At 45.4% G+C, this 20,698-nt stretch overlaps 1 pseudogene; it reads right to left on the bottom strand.

The window, feature by feature from the left end:
- Positions 1-2,837: 2,837 nt before the first annotated feature.
- Positions 2,838-2,954, bottom strand: LOC137035155 (5S ribosomal RNA; annotated as a pseudogene).
- Between the last annotated feature and the right edge of the window lie 17,744 nt (positions 2,955-20,698).

The raw sequence follows: 20,698 nt of genomic DNA on the forward strand, positions 1-20,698 counted from the left end.
GCCAAATTAGTGGATAATGATGGCTAATGGATGTCTGACATGTCTCTCTTTTAATACAGATTACATTAACAGAGAATTGTTGTTTTTCAATTTGACTTACAGGATTTAAAACTTTACATTTCAACATTTCTTTAGACATAAGTCTCATTTTTGTGTCATTAGTATTCACTAAGTTACAGTTCATTTTCTGAGAACTATCAGATTGGACTTCGTTCAGAGGGAGACTACAGATCACGCATCATGTTAGTTTTCTTTATTTTGCAAAAAGCACAACATTTTGTTTTTACTCTGAGTGTACACAAATAAAAGAAGACATTCTATAGTTTCAATTGATATATTACTTATGTCTCTATGACAAAAAATTATGGAGTATTTTAAGTCTGTTTTGCTGCAATGTGAAAAAAATTTTTTTGATTTTAAATAATCGTCACGATATTGGCCCGCTCTATGAAAATGAACATAATTTGGAAATATTGTAAGTAATATTAGAAATTTCGCTGTTTTATCTTTTGAAGTTCCTAAAGGTTTTACCAGTTTTCATAATGTTGATCAGCTAGAAATTATTTTTCTTTGCTTTATGAATTTGCCGGTCAATTTGAATCTGGTTTATCTTATTGCAAACGAATTGTGTTGCTTTAAAATCTAATGTGAATACATATTACAAAGCGCTCACCAAAACCATGTTTTGTATTGATTTACCATCTAACGAAGTTATTATAGTTGATTAAATTTAAGTCTTTGTGCCACCTACAGGCCTTTTGGGTGAAGTGTAGGTTGGTAAAGAACTTGCAAAATAGCCATAGTTACATTACTCTTTTTGATAGAATAAACATGATTAATAATCGTGATTATAATTTTGAGGAAACTGTGGCACTGGCTGTTGTGTTGATGATGTCTTCACAATGGATGATCTAGTCGACTCGATCTCTGCTGATACAGGGCTGCGTTGTGGTCGTGTCAAGGCACCGGTCCTCTGTCTCATCTGGAAACGGCCCCGAATCCGGTTGACTATGGTAAACCTCGGGATAAACAGAAAGACTAATATTAGCGTAGATGCCATTCTTTTTCTGATGTAACAAGTACATCTGGTGTTATAGGAAGTGTTCCCGGTTCCGGCTGAACTAATTTATGCAGCCTAATAATCCTTTAACGGATTTGAAAATATAAATATATAATGTGTTATGTGTATGCCAGGTTAAAAAGAGATGCGTTTTTAGTCTAGATTTAAACTGACAGAGTGTGTCTGCATCCCAAACAATGCTAGGAAGGTTGTTCCACAGTTTAGGTGCCAAATAGGAGAAGGATCTACCACCTGCGGTTGATTCTAGGTATTATCAGCTGGCCTGAATTCTTCCTCAGGGACACTACAATGCAATGTCTGACACAATACTGTAGTAGACGGTTGCATGGTTATAATTTTCTCTCTAATATTATCAATCTTGCAAGTAAAGAAGTTCATAAAGTCGTTACTGCTGTGCTCTTTGGAAACATCAGAAGTTGAAGCTTTATTTCTTGTTAATTTAGCCACTGTATCAAATAAATACCTAGGGTTGTGTTTATTTTCTTCTAAGAGTTTTGAAAAATATGCAGATCTAGCAGTTTTTAAGGCCTTTCTGTACTCAATCATTTTCTCTCTCCACGAAATGCGAAATACTTCTAGTTTTGTTTTCTTCCAGCTACGCTCCATTTTTCTGGCTGCAGTTTTTAGGACCCGAGTCTGCTCACTGTACCATGGCATTGGATTAAATTCCTTAATCTTTTTTAAACGCAAAGGATCGACTGAATCTAATGTGCTGGAAAAGACAGAGGCAATAGTTTCTGTTGCAACATCGAGGTTTTCTAAGCTGTCTGGTATACTAAGGCGATGAAACTGATCAGGAAGGTTATTTATAAAGCGATCTTTAGTGGTAGAAGTGATGGTTCTACCATATTTATGGCAGGGAGGCAGTTTAGCCTCTTTAACTAAATGTAGTATACACAAGACTAGATAATGATCTGAGATGTCGTCACTCTGCTGCAGAATTTCAACTGCGTCAATATCGATTCCATGTGACAATATTAGATCTAAAGTATGATTACGATAATGAGTGGGTCCTGACACGTGTTGTCTAACACCAATAGAATTTAGAATGTCTGTAAATGCCAATCCCAATGAGTCTTTTTTATTATCTACATGGATATTAAAATCACCAACAACAAGGACTTTATCTGCAGCTAGTACGTAAAGCACCATCACTTTGAAGGAATTATATTTGAAAGACTTTTGACTAATACTGTAAATATTACTTTAAATTACAGCAATACCTCCCCCTTTGCCTTTCACCTTTGTAAGGGACCCTAACAGTTATTTTCCATGATATCATGTATGAATGAATGAATGAGGCATTTATATAGCGCTTTCATATGTACTACTGTACACTCAAAGCGCTTTACAATCATATCAGGGGTATCTCCTCATCCACCACCAGTGTGCAGCATCCACTTGGATGATGCGACGGCAGCCACAGTACAACGGCGCCAGTGCGCTCACCACACACCAGCTGTAGGTGGAGAGGAGAGAGAGTGAAAGAGCCAATTCAATGGATGGGGATTATTAGGAGGCCGTGATTGGTAAGGGCCTATGGAGGGAATTTAGCCAGGACAATGGGGTTACACCCCTACTCTTTACGAGAGGTGCCATGGGATTTTTAATGACCACAGAGAGTCAGGACCTCGGTTTAAAGTCTCATCCGAAGGACTGTGCTTGTTACAGTACAGTGTCCCCGTCACTATACTGGGGCATTAGGACCCACACAGACCACAGGGTGAGCACCCCCTGCTGGCCTTACCAACACCTCTTCCAGCAGCTACCTGGTTTTCCCAGGAGGTCTCCCATCCAGGTACTAACCAGGCTCAGCCCTGCTTAGCTTCAGTGGGCAATCGGTCTTGGGATACAGGGTGATATGGCTGCTGGCCATATCATCTACGGGGGCTCTTCTCCCACACCACCTTCCCATGTACTCCCCGACCTTTCTGCCATATTCATTTCACCAATTAAAACTTCAGGTGTTGCTTATGTAAGGGACAATTTTCTTAGTAAGGGTGACTGACTGTCAACTACTGTACATCTTTTACCCTAATCTCTCATGGCCTTCTGCCAATGGATGGTCAACCCTTTTCCCATTTGCCAAATGAAACATTGTATCAAAACAGTCAATACTCCCAGGAGGCAAGAAGCCTTCATGTGACACCCTTTAATAATGGTCTTGTTCATTTCACCACCACCTGTTGTCTGGTGGAGAATTACTAACAAAATATGCTCAGTGGCCAAGTAAACTTGTTTGACCCTTACAGTCAAATAGGCCAAGAGGCATCACAACACTTCTAGCTTTTATAGTAAGAAAACAAATTCTACAATTGTTTTCCATAGGATGGATAAAATACTTTATTACTTTCACAAGCCAATATGAGACGCATTGCTTGGATATGGGACTCCGCTTGTGAGGGGGCGACCATGAAATAAAGAGCAGCTCTTCCGGAAAGCACTACTCCTGGTCATATACGTCTGTAATGCACGGACAGGACACAGAGCATTCAGCCTCTGGTCCTCCACAGAGGAAAAAGGTGGAGGGTGAAAAGTGGACAGCTCCAACACCTCCGATGTGAACGCAGGGAAGCACATAAGCATAAAAGCCAGGTAATGCTTAAAACTTATCTCCACTAAGAGAGAATTTAGTGCACGAGGAATGAACCGAGAAGGTAGACCTTAATAGTGGAAAAAGACCTGCCTTTATCCATAAGGTCTTGTAAGAAACACATCATATCAGTGCTCAGTGCCTGATATTTTGTAAGAACACACCCATCACACCACCCTTCAAACACTTCCTACTTACAACCATATAAAGGCCATGAAGGAACGACACTGGCATTCTGTATAGTAGCAACCACATGCTGGGGACGCCCTAACGTGTTTAAGATTGTCTTCTCACGGGCCAGGCCCAGAGAGCCACCCTGTCCGGTTGTGGGTGATAAATCTCCCCGTTTGCTTGAGATAATAGATCTGTGCAGAGGGAGAGGAGCCACGGCTGGGCATATAACAGAAACAGAAGGAGTATCTCTGCCAGCCACGGTGCTTTGGGCCACCTGGGTGTTATCAGAATGAGAGACAGGCCCTTCTCTCTCACCCTGGCCAGTGTGGGAATTATCAGGCATAGGGGAGGAAAAGCATACAGCAGCACTTTGGGCCATAGGTGGGCCAGTGCGTCTACCCAAAGGAGCGCGTCCACATTATAGCGAGAAGAACATAGGACACAATGAGTGTTTTCGCACGAGGTTAGGGTTAGGGTTAGATCAACGGTTGCCTGTCCGAATCTAAGCCATATTATGGCCACTATCTGAAGGGGGAGGAGCCAATCTACATAGAGTGGGTTCCCCCTCGATAGAAGGTCCACACGCCTCTGTTCAGAATACCTGGAACATGAGTCATGCTTAACAACAGGAGAAAACCACCTGCTCCACACCAAACGCTTTTAAGGCTAGATCGTGAAGATTCGACGAGCACATGCCGCCCTGGCATTTGATACTGTGCCACTGCTGTGGTATTGTCGCAGCATACAAGGGACACATGATGTCCCTGCAGGCAAGGCAGAAAATAATATAGAGCTTTTCAAATGGCATAAGCTCTAAATAAGCTGAACGTAGCTGAACGTAGTCTGCTTGGCCACAAACAGTTCACCTTTCTGCGCTCCTTTAACCTGGCACCCCAGCCTGTTAAGGACGCATCTGTCGTCATAACTTTCCACAACATCACTGCCCCCCGAGGGATTCCCTGTGCGTAAAAGTCTGCGATCCTCAAGTGGCGCAGAGCTGCCGTGCAGGCGCGCATCACATGCAGCGAGTGGCAGAGATCGCGTAACAGGCTGAAATGTAGTGACAAAACCCATTTCATGAACGCTCTCATTCTCAGAAGCCCCCGAGGCAAAACCTGCAGTCTGAGACATGTGCGATATTGCACTTTTGCTCCCTCTCTGAACTATGACAGTTCATTAGAGAGAGAACTTGGTCTTGAGAGAGACGTGCTCGCATGGAGACTGAGTTCAGCTCCAAACCCCAGAAAATCATACTCTGACTGGGTGTAAAATTGCTGTTGTTCACATTAACACTGAACCCAAAAGATGTGATGTGTATGAGCACACGGCTGGTGTCTCGCAACACTCGACACATTTCGCAACATTTTGACTCGGCCAGTCGTCTATGTATGTTAAAATCTGCAGACCCGACATTCTCAGTGAAGAATGTCCGCCTCCACACACACACAAGTCTGGGGGCCGATTGAGAACCCGAGAGGAAGAACTGTGAATTCATAACATGTGCCTGAATAGGCGAAATGAAGAAACGTTCGGTGTGGTGGATAAATGCTTATGTGGAAAAAAAGCATAATTAAGAGCGATCGATGTGAACCAATCGTTCTGGAAGTGTTCCCGGTTCCGGCTGACCTAATTTATGCAGCCTAAAAATCCAGATTTTAACATATAAATTGATAACAATGCAAAGTTTAGGTGCCAAATAGGAGAAGGATCTACCGCCTGCGGTTGATTTTGATATTCTAGGTATTATCAGCTGGCCTGAATTCTGAGATTGCAATAAACGTGAAGGACTATAATGCTTTAAGAGCTTGCTCAGGTACTGGGGAACTAAACCATTTAGTGCTTTGTAGGTAATTAGCAAGATTTCAAAATCTATACAATGTTTAACAGGAAGCCAATGCAGTGTTGACAGAACTGGGCTAATATGGTCATATTTCCTAGTTCTAGTAAGAACTCTAGCTGCTGCATTTTGTACGAGCTGTAATTTATTTATCAAGCGAGCGAAACAACCAACCAGTAGAGTGTTACAGTAATCTAGCCTTGAGGTCATGAACGCATGAACTAACTGTTCTGCATTTTTCATTGAAAGCATCTGTCGTAGTGTAGATATATTTTTAAGATGGAAGAATGCGGTTTTACAAATTCTAGAAACATGGCCTTCAAATGAAAGATTGGTATTAAAGAGCACACCCAGGTTCCTAACTGACGATGAAGACTTAAAGGTGCCGAAGAACATGTTTTCAAAAGATGTAATATAAGTCTTAAGTGTCCCCTGAATGTGTCTGTGAAGTTTCAGCTCAAAATACCGCATAGTTTTGTTTTTTTTTTAATAAATTTTTTTAACAGCCTATCATTATAAATGCGCCGATTCAAGGTATGCGGCCCCTTTAAATCTCGTGCTCCACGCCCCAAGAACTCACGCTTGCCTTAAACACCATAAACAAAGTTCACACAGCTAATATAACCCTCAAAATGGATCTTTACAAAGTGTTTGTCATGCAACATGTCTAATCGCGTAAGTATAGTATTTATTTGGATGTTTACATTTGATTCTGAATGAGTTTGATAGTGCTCCGTGGCTAAAGCTAACATGACACACTGTTGGAGAGATTTATAAAGAATGAAGTTGTGTTTATGCATTATACAGACTGCAAGTGTTTAAAAAATGAAAATAACGACTTGTCTCCGTGAATACAGTTAGAAACGTTGGTAACTGTAACCACATTTAAGAGTACATTAGCAACATGCTAACGAAACATTTAGAAAGACAATTTACAAACATCACTAAAAATATCATATCAATGATCATGTCAGTTCCCTTTCGATACTCTCACTCATACTGCGTATGGGGGAAAAGCTCCTTTTTCCCCCTTGCTGAAGCCTTTTTCAATAGCGCAGTGAAACTGCACGTCTATTGGCTCAAAGGAATGGAACTCTTTGAATCAATGACGAAACAGCGCGCCAACAAGCCCGCCAAAACGGCCGTGGCTTATAGCTATATACGTTTTTTTCGCCATGGATTCAGTTCTCTCTCCTTCAGCGGCGATCTACGCTTCGCTGGATCCTGCTGAACGGCTTTCACCGTTGGAACGAGCTCTCTCTGCCGTTGAAGAGGCCCCTCACCGAGACTTCATGCCCGCACTGCGAGTGCATGAGTCTCGCTTCTCTCCGCGCTCGGATCGCTTTCTTCACGGAAAGCGGCTCCGCCTTCCCGTCTTCTTCCTCCCCCGAGTTGGGAGAGCTTATGCCGGACCAGCGCCCGCCGACCTCTCCCTCTCCTGTGAGAGAGCCGTCCCCCGTCCTCTTTGCACGCCCGGAGCAGCGTCCCTCAGCGGAAGTGGAAGCTCGTCTCCTTCGGCGACTCGGAGGATGAGCAGCCCGACGACTCCATGTCGCTCGCGGCATCCGAAGCGGAGGAGTGGGTCGGCGACGAGGAGCCCGCCCCCCTAACGTCACTAGAGCCCATTGACTCCAGGCCAGGAACGGACGCCGAGTTAATCCACATCCTTTCTAAGGCCGTTGAGGAGCTCGATCTGGAATGGGCCACACTAGAGGAGCCGACTCGCAGTAGGCTGGATGAGTGGTTTCTGCCGGGGCCCCGCCAGACCCCCCGCCAGCGATCTGCGCCCTTCTTCCCTGAGGTCCACGCAGAGCTCACAAAGTCTTGGCGTGCCCCATAATCCGCCTGCCTTCGCACTTCTTCACCCGCGGCTCTCACCTCGGTTGACGGCTCAAGTGAAAAGGGCTATGAGCAGATGCTGCCACTAGACGAAGCCGTGGCCGCTCACCTCTGCCCGCCCGTGGCCGTGAGCTGGAAGAGCAAGAGGGCCCTTCCCTCTAAACCCTGCCGTATGACCTCCGCCATTGCCGGCCGAGGCAAGCCTGCCCCTTTCGCATCACAAGCAGCACCACCTGAAGAGCAACGCCTGCGGGCCTGCCCTGCAAAACGCTCCACGCTCCCGAGACGCCAGGGTCCCCGCCCTAAGATAGTGCTGGACCCAACGCCTGCGGCGTCTTCCTGATCCAGCAGGAAGAAAGAGGATGGGGTCAGGTCTCGCCACGGCCGGACCCCCCCAAAAGCTCTCTCGCTTGCATTCCCTGCCACCTCGCTTAGCTCCGGGTGCTGGAATTCATCGGGTTATGTGCCCTGGGCCCACAACGACTGCGCCCACACAAACCGCCGTTCTATGGCGAACCCAATAAAATCGTTCCCCTCGCAGAGAGCGAGTCGGGCTTCTACAGCCGCTACTTTGTTGTCCCCAAGAAAGATGGCGGTCTCAGACCCATCTTGGACCTCAGACTTCTGAACCTCTCCCTCGTGAGACGGAAGTTCAGAATGTTAACGCTGAAGCAGATCCTCGCGCAGATCCGCCCAGGGGACTGGTTCTTCTCGCTGGACCTGAAAGATGCGTACTTTCTCATCCAGATAGCCCCCCGCCACAGGCGATTCTTGAGATTCGCCTTCGAGGGTGTGGCCTATCAATACAAGGTCCTGCCCTTTGGGCTGTCTCTAGCTCCCCGCACGTTTACCAAGTGCATGGACTCAGCGCTTCTCCCTCTAAGAAAGATGGGGATCCGAGTATTGAATTACCTCGACGACTGGCTCGTACTGGCCCAGTCTCGTACCGAGCTAGAACACCACAGATCCATGCTCCTCAGCCACCTTCAGTGCCTGGGACTCAGGGTCAACTTTCAGCCAACGTATCACGTTCCTGGGCGCAGTCTTCGACTCAGTCCACATGAGGGCTGTAGTCTCCCCAGAGCGCGCTCTGATGATTCAGAAGCTCTCGGCATCAGTCAGGAACAACGCCCGTTACCCTCTGAAGACTTTCATCCAACCAGAGGACGCTAGGGCTGATGGCTTCCGCCTCCCCGGTACTGCAGCTCGGCCTCTTACGTATGCGGCCTCTGCAACACTGGCTGAAACTCAGGGTTCCGCTTCATGCTTGGCGGCATGGCCGCCTCTTAATCAAGGTCAATCAGGCCTGTGTTACATCTCTGAGACCTTGGACGAACCCCAGCTGGTTCAAGCGTGGAGTCCCCCTTCAGGCGGTATCAAGAAGGAAGGTGCTCTCGACGGACGCCTCCAACACGGGTTGGGGAGCCGTTTTCGAGGGCAGACCGGCCTTCGGCTTGTGGACCCACGAGCAGAGCCATCTGCACATCAACTGCCTCAAGATGCTGGCAGTAGAACATGCCCTGGCCACGTTCCAGACATTCCTGAAAGGACACCACGTCCTGGTCCAGTCGGACAGCATGACGGTCGTATCTTATATAAACCACCAGGGAGGCCTTTCGTCCAGCCGCCTTTGTGCTCTGACAAAGCGCCTCCTCGAATGGGCAGCGCCCAGGCTGCGGTCGCTCAGAGCGACGCACATACCTGGCAAATCAAACCTTGGGGCAGACATGCTGTCACGGAGCAATGTCCCCTCAGACGAGTGGATGCTCCACCCCCAAACGGTACGGAAGATATGGGAGATCTTTGGGAAGGTCGATCTCTTTGCCTCAGAAGACAGCTCTCACTGCCCGACCTTCTTCTCGAAAGAGACGGATGCCCTGGCCCAAGCCTGGCCCAGGCTCCTCCTTTATGCTTTCCCCCGATCGCAATGATCCCTTACGTGATCAGACAAATCAGGGAAGTCAAACACAGAGTCGTACTGGTGGCCCCACTCTGGAGGACCTGAACCTGGTATATATCAGCAGCCCGTGGACACGCAGCTACATGCACTTTCAGACGCACGTGTTTAATGCACCTACAGGCTACTTGTAAGTATATTTATGCAATTCGTACAAGATTAAGTTAAATTAAAAGAGTTGTTCATTATTCGTTAAATGTTATCGAAAACGATCCTGATATTTATCTGGTATATCCCACATGTACAGGTGTCAGCGTTATGCATGTGTTTAGAGGAGTCGACGACGACGACTATTAAGTAATTGATGTAAGTATATTTACCTTATTCATACAAGATTAGCTAGATATAAAAGTGTTGTTTAATCTATAAGATAATGTTATCGAAACTATCCTGATATCTATCTGATGTATCCGTCTTGCTAATTGGGTATCAATTCTTCATCCAGTAAATAAGTGAAGATCTATATTCCTTTTGTTTAGACGTTGAAAAAGTCTTTGTTTGTGTCTGTTGTTTTAAATAAAGTGACAGAAGCTTGCAGGTGACCTACTTTGTATAATTGTTGTTTAGACAAAGTGTTACTTAAAATTATTTTAAAATAAAGATGGAATAACATCTTAATGTTAACAATGGTCTTTCAAATCGAGAGATGCATGGAATACTACCAAACAGATAACAAACATGCAAAGAATATTATACACAATTATTTTTGTTTCTGTCTCTTCAATTTATGCTTACAGATGCATCAATCAATAGTCCTAGCAGGTGTAAAGCAGCTGATACCAAAATGCACATCTTGTTGCAAATTGTATCATTGCCCCTTTTGCCCTTGAAAAGACAGTTCAGGCTCACTGGAAAGTCCATATAAAAAATGCAATCTTTTTCCAAGGTAAGATGTGTGATAAGTTTTTTTCTTTTCTTTTTTTCTTTCTTCAAAAAGGGTACTAATAAGCAAAAGAGAGACTGTTCACGACATATTTCAAACATATTCTTACACACACTATCAAACTCTAAATGTTACTGTAATGTCTTTCACACTCTATCAAAGATTTACATACATGCTATTAAACTCTCTCATTCACTACTATACTATTTCTCACACACTATCAAAGCTTTCACCCAAACTACCAAACTCATTCACAAACACACTATCAACTCTCACGCACACACTATCAAACTCATTGTCTGTATATTATCCATTTCTTTTTTTTTTTAAATTTTACATTCAAGATGTTTATTGTCTATCTTCTACCCCTGAACAAAAAGTACTAAAGATAACAGGTTCAAATTCAATCTTCATGTTTTTTTAGGAAGATGAAACAAATGTTTTCACCCCGAGTCTGCATCGGAGAAGCAGGTGGCTCCACGAAAAGTAGGTTTTATTAGAGGGGTTGCAGCCATTATTGTTCAGCATATTTTTAATTATCCTCTTGCAATGTTTTTTCTTAGGTGCGTATCATGACGAATCTTAAAGGATTCGTTCACTTTCAAATAAAATTTTCCTGATTTACTCACTCCAATGTCATCCTAGATGTTCATGTCTGTCTTCAGTGGAAAAGAAATTAAGGTTTTAATCAAAAACATTCCAGGATTATTCTCCTTAAAGTTGACTTCAATGGCCTCCAGATGGTTGAAGGTCAAAATTACAGTTTCAGTGCAGCTTTAAACAATACCAGACGAGGAATAAGAGTCTTATCTAGCGAAACGATTGGTCATTTTCTACAAAAATACAACTGTATATGCTTTATAAACACAAGTGATCACCTTTCACGTACTTCTGCTTTCCGTATTCTTCAAAAAGCTTACGCTGTATGTCCTACGCCTTCCCTATTCTACTTACGGAACAAACGCAGTGCCAGTTCCGTTTTTTCCGTAAGTTGAAAAGACAAAGAAAGACATGAACATCTTGGATGACATGGGTGAGTAAATTATCAGGAAAATTTTATTTGAAAGTGGACTAATCCTTTAAGTTTTAAGAGTGCTTGGAGAACTCTGGTGATCTTCTTAGCTCAGTTCAGCTTCCTCGTATACTGTGCATGGAGGATGAAGAAGCCATTGAGGCCTTGGAACAGTACTGCAGTGCAGAGCGTATAGAGGACGATCTTGTAGAGCCACTGATGTTTGTCTTCACATTTATGCAGGACATGAATACATTTGTAGAGAATGTGGTGGACAACATGCATCTCACACCAATATTTTGTCGCACACAAAATAAAAAAAAATAGTCCATTTCTTTTTTCATTTATATATATATATATATATATATATATATATATATATATAAAATATACAGTAGTCAACATTTGAAGTGGATCAAAAAAGTTCATCAAAGTTGTCCTGAGTACTAAGCTGTCCTAAGAAGAAGGTTTTAGGACAACTTTAATGAACACACTGAACATTTTAAAAAAAAAAAAAAAAAAAAAAAAAAAAATATAAATATATATATATATATATATATATATATATATATATATATATATATATATATATATATATATATATATATAAATTATTTACAAAACTCAACCACAAACTTGGTGTGTTTGGAACCATATTAACATATTATTATAGAATATTAACATTGAATGTGACCGTAGCAGTAGCAATGTGACTTTGATTTTTTAGGCTATGATTTAATTAATTTATAAAGTTAATTTTCTTTAAAGGTGATTTTCTCAATATTTTTTGTTTTTGCACCCTCAGATTCCAGATTACAAGTTACTGTATGTATAAATCTTAATTATATATATATAATATATAATCAATGTTTTAAAAGTTTATGCTCATTTATTTGATAAAAAATACAGAGAAATTTTAAACTGCAACAATATTTCACAATATCAGTTTTCTATTTTAATATACTTTCAGCTACACTTCAAAGGTTTAGTATTTTATTTTTTTGTTGTTGAAAAATGTATATTTGTATTCAGGATATGTGTTCATATGTTAAAATGTGTAAGTAAAGATTTAAAAAAAAAAAAAGAATTTAATATTGAATAAATTCTGGTGTGTTTTTTTTCCACAGAATCTTTAGAATAAAATCCTAACAGGCTATAAAAAGAATCAAGCAGCAAAAGAATTAAGTTGTTTCCAACATTGATGATTAGGCTAATCAGCATATTAGAATGATTTCTGACAGATCATGTGACATTGAACACTGAAGTAATGGATGATGAGAAATCAGCTTTGCATGACAGAAATAAATAAATGTTTTAAATATGTTACAATACAAAACTCTTATTTTGAATTGTAATATTTAACAATACTGTATCTTTTGTATCTGTACTTTTCATCAAAAAAATTCAGCCTTGATAAGCATAAAAATTAAAAATCAATCAAATGAAAATCTTAATGATCAAACTTTTGAGCGGTAGTGTATATATATATATATATATATGCGCGGCTGAGAGTGCATGTGTCTTAATGCGCACGCGCAGCTGAGAGTGCATGTGTCTTAATATGCATGCGCGGCTGAGAGTGCATGTGTTTTAATGCGCATGCGTGGCTGAGAGTGCATGTGTTTTAATGCGCATGCGCGGCTGAGAGTGCATGTGTTTTAATGCGCATGCGCGGCTGAGAGTGCATGTGTTTTAATGCGCATGCGCGGCTGAGAGTGCATGTGTCTGAGAGTGCATCTTGTCTGCAGCCAGACCCTATTGGAACGGGACGATCTGGCACCCCCAGCCCCAACTGTGGGCTCTGCACCTATGGTCCCTCAATGGGAGCCGATAAGCCTCCCCAGGAACATTTTGCACACCATTTCTCAGGCTACAGCTCTGTCCACCAGGCATCTCTATGCCCAGAAATGGTCGGTCTTCGTTGACTGGTGCTCAACGCGCAGCATCAACCCTGTGGAGAGTGACGTATCCCAGATACTGTCTTTCCTCCAGGAGCGGCTGGATGGTGGTCTCACCCCTTCAAGGTCTACGTTGCAGCCATTGGAGCATTCCACGCCCCTATTGCTGGCCAGACGGTCGGCAGAAACGGCCTTATTGTCCGTTTCCTAAGAGGTGCTAGGCGTCTTAACCCCCCTAGACCACTTACCGTTCCCTCTTGGGACCTTTCCACTGTCCTTGCAGCCCTCAAGGGTCCGCCCTTTGAGCCACTGCAGTCAGCTGACTTTCGGCCTTTAACGCTCAAAACCACTCTGCTACTCGCGCTAGCATCGGCGACCTGCAGGCTCTCTCTGTGAGCCCTGCATGCCTTGAGTTCAGGCCCAACGACTTTAAGGTCGTTCTAAAACCCAGATATGGCTATGTCCCCAAGGTGCTCTCAACCCCGTTCAGAGCACAGGTTATTTCCCTCTCAGTGCTGCCTCCTTCCATGGACGATCGAGAGGTGCATTTACTCTGCCCCGTCAGGGCATTGAGGATCTATGTTGAGTGGTCTCAGCCGTTCAGGCAGTCAGACCAGCTCTTCATCTGCTTTGGCGGCCGCACTAAAGGGTCTCCGGTCTCCAAGCAACGCCTCTCGCGTTGGATAGTCGACGCAATTGCTTTATGCTACTCCTCTATGGGCCTGGACTGCCCCATAAGAGTAAGAGCCCACTCCACTAGAGGCATGGCCTCATCCTGGGCGTGGTCTAGTGGCGTTTCTCTCAAAGACATCTGTGAGGCGGCCGGCTGGTCCTCGCCGTCCACTTTTGTCAGATTTTACAATTTAGACATCCCGACCTTACATGCTCGGGTCCTTTCGGTGTGAAAAGACGGCCTCTCTGAGCACCGTCGTCACGCTCTCCCAGGGGCCTTCTGGACCCTGTGCATCTAGGGTTCGACGGCTTTAGCCTCTCACATATCCTCTGGGCCCCCCTGGCGCCCACGTTATGTTTTGTCGTTCCCTGTCTCGGCACGGCGTGATTGAATTCGTTCCCCATACGCAGTATGAGTGAGAGTATCGAAAGGGAACGTACTCGGTTACGTACGTAACCTCGGTTCCCTGAGATACGGGAACGAGTACTGCGTATTATGCCGTGCCCCAACACTGCGGCTCAGTATCGTCGCTTCAGTCGAGTTAAACTGCATCCATGGCGAAAACACCGGCTTATATAGCCATAAGCCACGCCCGTTTTGGCAGGCTTGTTGGCGCGCTGTTTCGCCATTGGCTCACGCGACTACGCCACGCCGTCATTGGTTCAAAGAGTTCCATTCCTTTGAGCCAATAGACATGCAGTTTCACTGCGCTATTGAAAAAGGCTTCAGCAAGGAGGAAAAAGGAGCTTTTGCCCCATACACAGTACTCGTTCCCGTATCTCAGGGAACCGAGGTTACGTACGTTATTATTGCTCCATCTGCCATTTATCGCTATTGTCCTTGCTTGCTTACCTAGTCTGTTGATTCAGCTGTGCACATCCAGACGTTAATATTGGCTGCCCTTGTCTAATGCTTGAACATGAGCTGGCATATGCAAATATTGGGGGCGTACACCCCGACTGTTACGTAACAGTCTGTGTTTGGTTGAGATTCGCCTGTTCCTCTGAGGTCGTTTAAACAAATGACATTTATATAAGAAGGAGGAAACAATGGAATTTGAGACTCACTGTATGTCATTACCATGTACTGAACTCTTGTTATTCAACTATGCCGAGGTAAATTCAATTTTTGAATCTAGAGCACCTAAACTTAACAGAGAAGCCATCAACTGTTAGATAGTATTCTAGGTTATTACGTGAGGAAGTTTTTGGTCCAAAAATTTGAATCTCTCTCCATAAAACAATGAGCTAAGTGTAAAATATTCCAGAGTTTGCGAGAAGCGAATGACAACTGGAGAATAGAGGTGTGTGCAGCCTATATATGCTCTCAGGTAAGGGGATGGCCAAATCCAACGGCCAACTTGTTTGTTGGCATTTGTTGGTGTTTGTCGGTGCGGTGTGAATTGGCCTTTAGAAAGAGTGATTTCAGTCCGTATAAACTGTCAAGCGACAGCGAATTCAGCATCCACAGTTTCGGTTTTGGTCATGTCCAATAGTGGTTTAGCTGTTGAACTGTCCAGAAAGCTTCACCAAGCCTGCAGCCTCCAGCTTTATGTCAGTTCTGTACACTCTGCTTGTGCGTTACAGGCCTGTGTCAGACAAAAAAATTCACAATGTTGTCATAGCATCTTACAATGACAGACGCTGTTGCCAGGTGACCTGTCCACCTTTGATCGAGAAGTCATTTCGCCATCGTATTGGGCAGCCACTGTTGGTTTCTTCACAAATTTATATAGGTTGTCACACACATAAAAAAAAAAAAAACTCCAGTGCATTCTCCGATGACATTGCGCACACCACCACCAAATGCAGCTGATCAATTTATCCTGTAGAATCTTTTTTATCCCCCCGTTCTTTCCCGACATCACGCTGGCCCCATCATAGCACTAACTAAGAATTTTTTCAGTGCTCAGACCAGCACCTGTTACCTCTGTTAAGACGAGATTAGTTAACGACAATGCGTCAAATTGTTCAGTTGTTGCCACACACAACAGCCGCTCGAGAACTTTGTTTTTTTGTTTAGGTAGCAAATGACGATGGAAATGTTTTCACGGCCTTTGGCATCTTGGGTCCCATCTACCTTTAACGTGTAGCCTACCATGAATTTCCTACATCTTTCACAATTTCCTCAGTTAAAAGTTCACTCATAAGTCCAATAATTTCATTTTGAATGTCATGCGATGTGTATCTGGCATTGGAAGGTATAGTGCTGTACACTTAAGCAAGTTCTTTATCTTTTCGTAGAGTATAATCCATCATGGACAAAAAAAGACCACTGCCCCCCTCTCCCATTGTGTCAAAAGCATCCAACAAACCCCTCAGACGAAGCGTCTTTGAAACAAGAAACTCAATTATATCGACAATTGCAGATAAATACTTGCGATTTCTATCTAGTTGTCTCGAATTAACAAGAGTTGACACCTCTGTTCCTGCAGCGCTGCGTGATTCCTTTTCTCGTGCTGTTTTGCAGACGCATACCTGGAAAATCCCTTTGAAGAATCCACTGCATGTCTCCAGTTAGAGTAGCCACTTAGCGTGAAGGCCTTGTCAGCATTAGCCCCCGAACTGAACTTTCTACATGGAAAACAGAAGACTGAATCGGAGGAAGTGAATAGTCCAGCCATTCCCTTCTTTTAAACCAACTACTGCAGAATGAACGTTCCCTTTCGTGGGAACTATCGACGCTGCGTGAAACGCATTGGGAATCTTCTGCGTGATATCGTCATTGAAGCACTCCTGTATCCAACCAATCGTGTAACGAGACGTCAGAGGCGGGTGACGTCACGGACCAGGAAACTATAAAGCATGCCCGGATGCAGAGAACGCTAGCTTCTGTTATCTTCAGCAAGCACTCTATGTTATCCCGTGTGTCTTATTTATTGTTGTCTGTCCATATATATATTATTGGTCTCACTCTTCGTCTAAGGACAAGAGCTGCAGCAACAAGTGTGTGTGTGTGTCTAAGATCGATGTTGTGCATCTTACTGTTTGTGATTTATCTCTCTTTGTCTGAGGACAAGAGTTTCAACATACATGCATACATACATACACCTCATAAGACACAAAAATATATAAAGAAATGGCGGATGAAAGCAGCAAGCGGTTCAGGAAATGTGTCCATCCCTGCACTCGCTTTATCCCTGACGATATGTGTGTTGTTTGCCTGGGGGTTGAGCACGCGCAGGCAGCTCTCGAGGGAGCTGTCTGCGTGTATTGCGAAAGGCTCGCCCTCAGAGTGCTGCGATCTCGCCGGGCACTCTTTGATAGAGCAGAGGGTGCCTCGGTTGATGTTCCCCGCGGATCGGGTCCCGCTGCTGCCGAGGCAGAGCGAAGGCTCCATTCGTGGGGTTCACAAATGGATCTAGCAGCGGGGGTTGAGACGGGCCCCGCCCTATCTCTCCCTTTAGCTGCCAGACCCACTGTCTCTCCTGCCATGGTGGAAGCACCCCCAGCGGTTTCTTCCCCTCGGGGAGAGACATCGGCACTTCATCTGTCTTCATCTGAGGATGTTGATGTAATGAGTGTCAATGCAGCGGAAGAGGAACCGCCATCCTCTTCCTCTGCAGATGAGGAGCTCATGGAGGTAGTGGCCAGAGCTGTTGCCAAATTAAATATTAGCTGGCCAGAAGCAGAGCGGGGAGATGTAAGACCTAAAAGCAAACTCGATGAGCGCTTTCTCCCCGCACGGTCATTACCTCCACGTCGGTGCTTACCGTTCATTCCAGATCTACACACTGAGGTGTCTAGATCATGGAATAGACCAGTCCAACACAGTGTTCAGCCCCCAGACATCGGTCTATAGCAACATCATGGGCCTGAAACAGTATGGTTATGCGGCGATGCCCTGGGTTGAAGAGACGCTTGCGGGCTATCTCTCACCCGAGTCGGCATCGTCCTTAAAAGCACCGACGTTGCCCACCAAGCCCCTTAAGACTACATCTTCCTTGGTGGGCAAAGCTTATGCGGCAGGCAGCAGCGTGTCTTCACACCATGGCGCTGCTGCAAGCTTATCAAGCTGAAGTGCTGGGGGAAATTGATACCAGCGGGGAGGCCACATTTGGTTGCATCCAGGAACTGCGCATGGCAACAGACCTGGCTCTCCGTGCCACCAAGGAGACGGCTAAAGAAGTGGGCCGTTCTATGGCAGCCCTGGTGGCCACGGAGAGGCACTTGTGGCTGAACCTCTCCGACATAAGGGACAGAGATAAGTCTGCCCTTATGGACGCGCCGCTGTCTCCTGCGGGCCTCTTCGGTGACGCAGTCACAACTGTCGTCGAGAGGTTCCAGGAGACCAAGAAACAATCTGCAGCGTTTCAGAGGTTCCTTCCCCGCTGGTCTAAAATCCCCACCGAGACTGTTGAGCGGGAGCAGTCTCGGCCCGCAACGAGCTCCTCAGCGCACCACAGAGCGCAACAAAAAATTAGTGTGGCCGCCCGTGCTCCCCCACGTAGATTCTGGGGACAGGGGCGAGCTGCACAGAAGCCTTCTCAGCCCAAGACAGACCTGCGGGCTGTTATTGTGGCGCGGAAGGCTTCTAAAAAGCGGTCCTGATATCTGTGGATCAGGACCCAGGAGGGCGGCCCCTGTCTGGAGAAAGCGTGGTGTTGAAACACCTGGCCCCCGCTTCCATCCAGTGCCCTCTGGGGACCACGCTATTTTTACCATTCAGTGTGCGTCGGGTCCCCACCAATCCTCTGAGGAGGGTTGGCCTGCACTTGATTCGGCTGACTTCTGCCGGCACGCCGTTTCAGAGCGCCGAGCCAAGTGCTAAAAAAACACCAGAGGCTAGTCTCGAGAGACTGGTTCCCTTAGTAGATTTTCTGGAAGAATGGAAAACTCTACCGAATATATCAAATTGGGTGCTGCTCATGATAGAAAAGGGGTACAGAATTCAGTTTGGGTCTCGCCCGCCCAGATTCAATGGGGTCCTTCCCACAGTGGTGACCCCCGAGCAGTCTCTGGTTATGGAACAGGAAGTTATGACACTTTTGCAAAAAGGAGCTATAGAAAGGGTTCCTCCTCCCAGCAAGCTGTCAGGTTTCTACAGCCGTTACTTCATAGTTCCGAAGAAGGATGGAGGACTTCGTCCTATCATAGACTTACGGGTGTTGAATCGGTCGGTGCAAAGACTAAAATTCAAAATGCTTACACTCAAACAGATCATTCCCCAAATCAGGTCCGAGGACTGGTTCGTGACGATAGACTTGAAAGATGCTTACTTTCATGTATCCATCCATCCTTCTCATTGGAAGTTCCTCAGGTTTGCTTTCGGGGGCGAAGCTTACCAGTACAAGGTTCTTCCGTTTGGCCTATCATTATCACCCCGCACATTCACGAAGTGCGTGGATGCAGCCCTGGCTCCTTTGAGACTCCAGGGCATTCGCATACTGAATTACATCGACGATTGGTTGTTTCTAGCTCGCTCAAAGCAACAAGCAGTTCAACATCGAGATGTTGTTCTGTCTCACATGGAAAGGCTTGGGCTGAGGCTCAATGCCAAGAAGAGTGTGCTGATACCGGCTCAGACCACCAATTATCTAGGTGTTATGTGGGACTCCACAACAATGCGGGCACGTCTGACTCCTGTCCGTGTGAGCTCTGTTCTGTCAGCCGTAAAAGGGGTGAAGTTAGGCCAGTCTCTCACTGTGAAACAGTTTCAGAAACTGTTGGGTCTAATGGCAGTCGTTGAAGGCAGCCTATATCCCCGGGAGTCAGAATGTGGGGGCAGACGCCCTGTCGAGGCAGGGGCCGAGGCCCGGGGAGTGGAGACTCCATCCAGAAGTGGTGGATCTCATTTGGAAAAACTTTGGTCAAGCACAAGTAGACCTGTTTGCTTCGGGAGAGTCAACCCAGTGTCCGCTCTGGTACTCCCTCACGCATCCAGCACCCCTGGGTCTGGATGCCATGGTACAGACGTGGCCGAGGCTACGTCTGTACGCATTTTCCCCATTCGCTGTGCTCCCACGAGTCCTGGAGAAAGTACGCCAGGAAGGGGTCAGCCTGATACTGGTGGCCCCATACTGGCCGACCCGAATATGGTTTTCGGACTTGGTGTCCATGATAGACGGCGCTCCGATGGAGCTCCCCTTGAGACGGGATCTTCTATCTCAGGCGGGCGGCACGATAATACATCCCCGCCCAAAACTATGGAAACTATGGGCCTGGCCTCTGAGGGGGACAGGTTCATATAGGCTGGTCTCTCATCTGAGGTTGTTGAGACCATACTTAGCTCCAGGGCTCCCTCCATGAGGAAGCTTTACTCTTATAAGTGGAATTTATTCTCTACCTGGTGTAGACAACATGAAACGGACCCTGTCCGTGCTCCTATCAGCTTTGTGCTATCTTTTCTCCAAGACAAATTCTCGGAGGGCTTATCTTATTCAACCTTGAAGGTTTATGTTGCGGCTATATCAGCCTATCATGTTGAGGGGGATTCCTCGGTTGGTCGAGACCCCCTCGTGTCACGCTTCCTCCGTGGTACACTGAGGCTGAGGCCTCCAGTACGCACAAGGACGCCAGTCTGGGACTTATCAGTGGTTCTACGTGGGTTTGCGGAGGCTCCCTTTGAACCACTGGAGGAGGTGTCTGTAAAGTTTCTGATTTTAAAGACGATATTTTTACTTGCTATTACTTCTCTAAAAAGAATTGGAGATCTTCAGGCCCTTTCAGTGGCCCCCTCATATTTGGAGTTCGTTCCTGGAATGGTGAGAGCATTTCTTCATGCTAGACCTGGCTATGTGCCAAAGGTCCCC

This window comes from Chanodichthys erythropterus, chromosome 13 (assembly GCF_024489055.1).
Source record: "Chanodichthys erythropterus isolate Z2021 chromosome 13, ASM2448905v1, whole genome shotgun sequence".
In the NCBI taxonomy this organism is placed as follows: Eukaryota; Metazoa; Chordata; class Actinopteri; order Cypriniformes; family Xenocyprididae; genus Chanodichthys; species Chanodichthys erythropterus.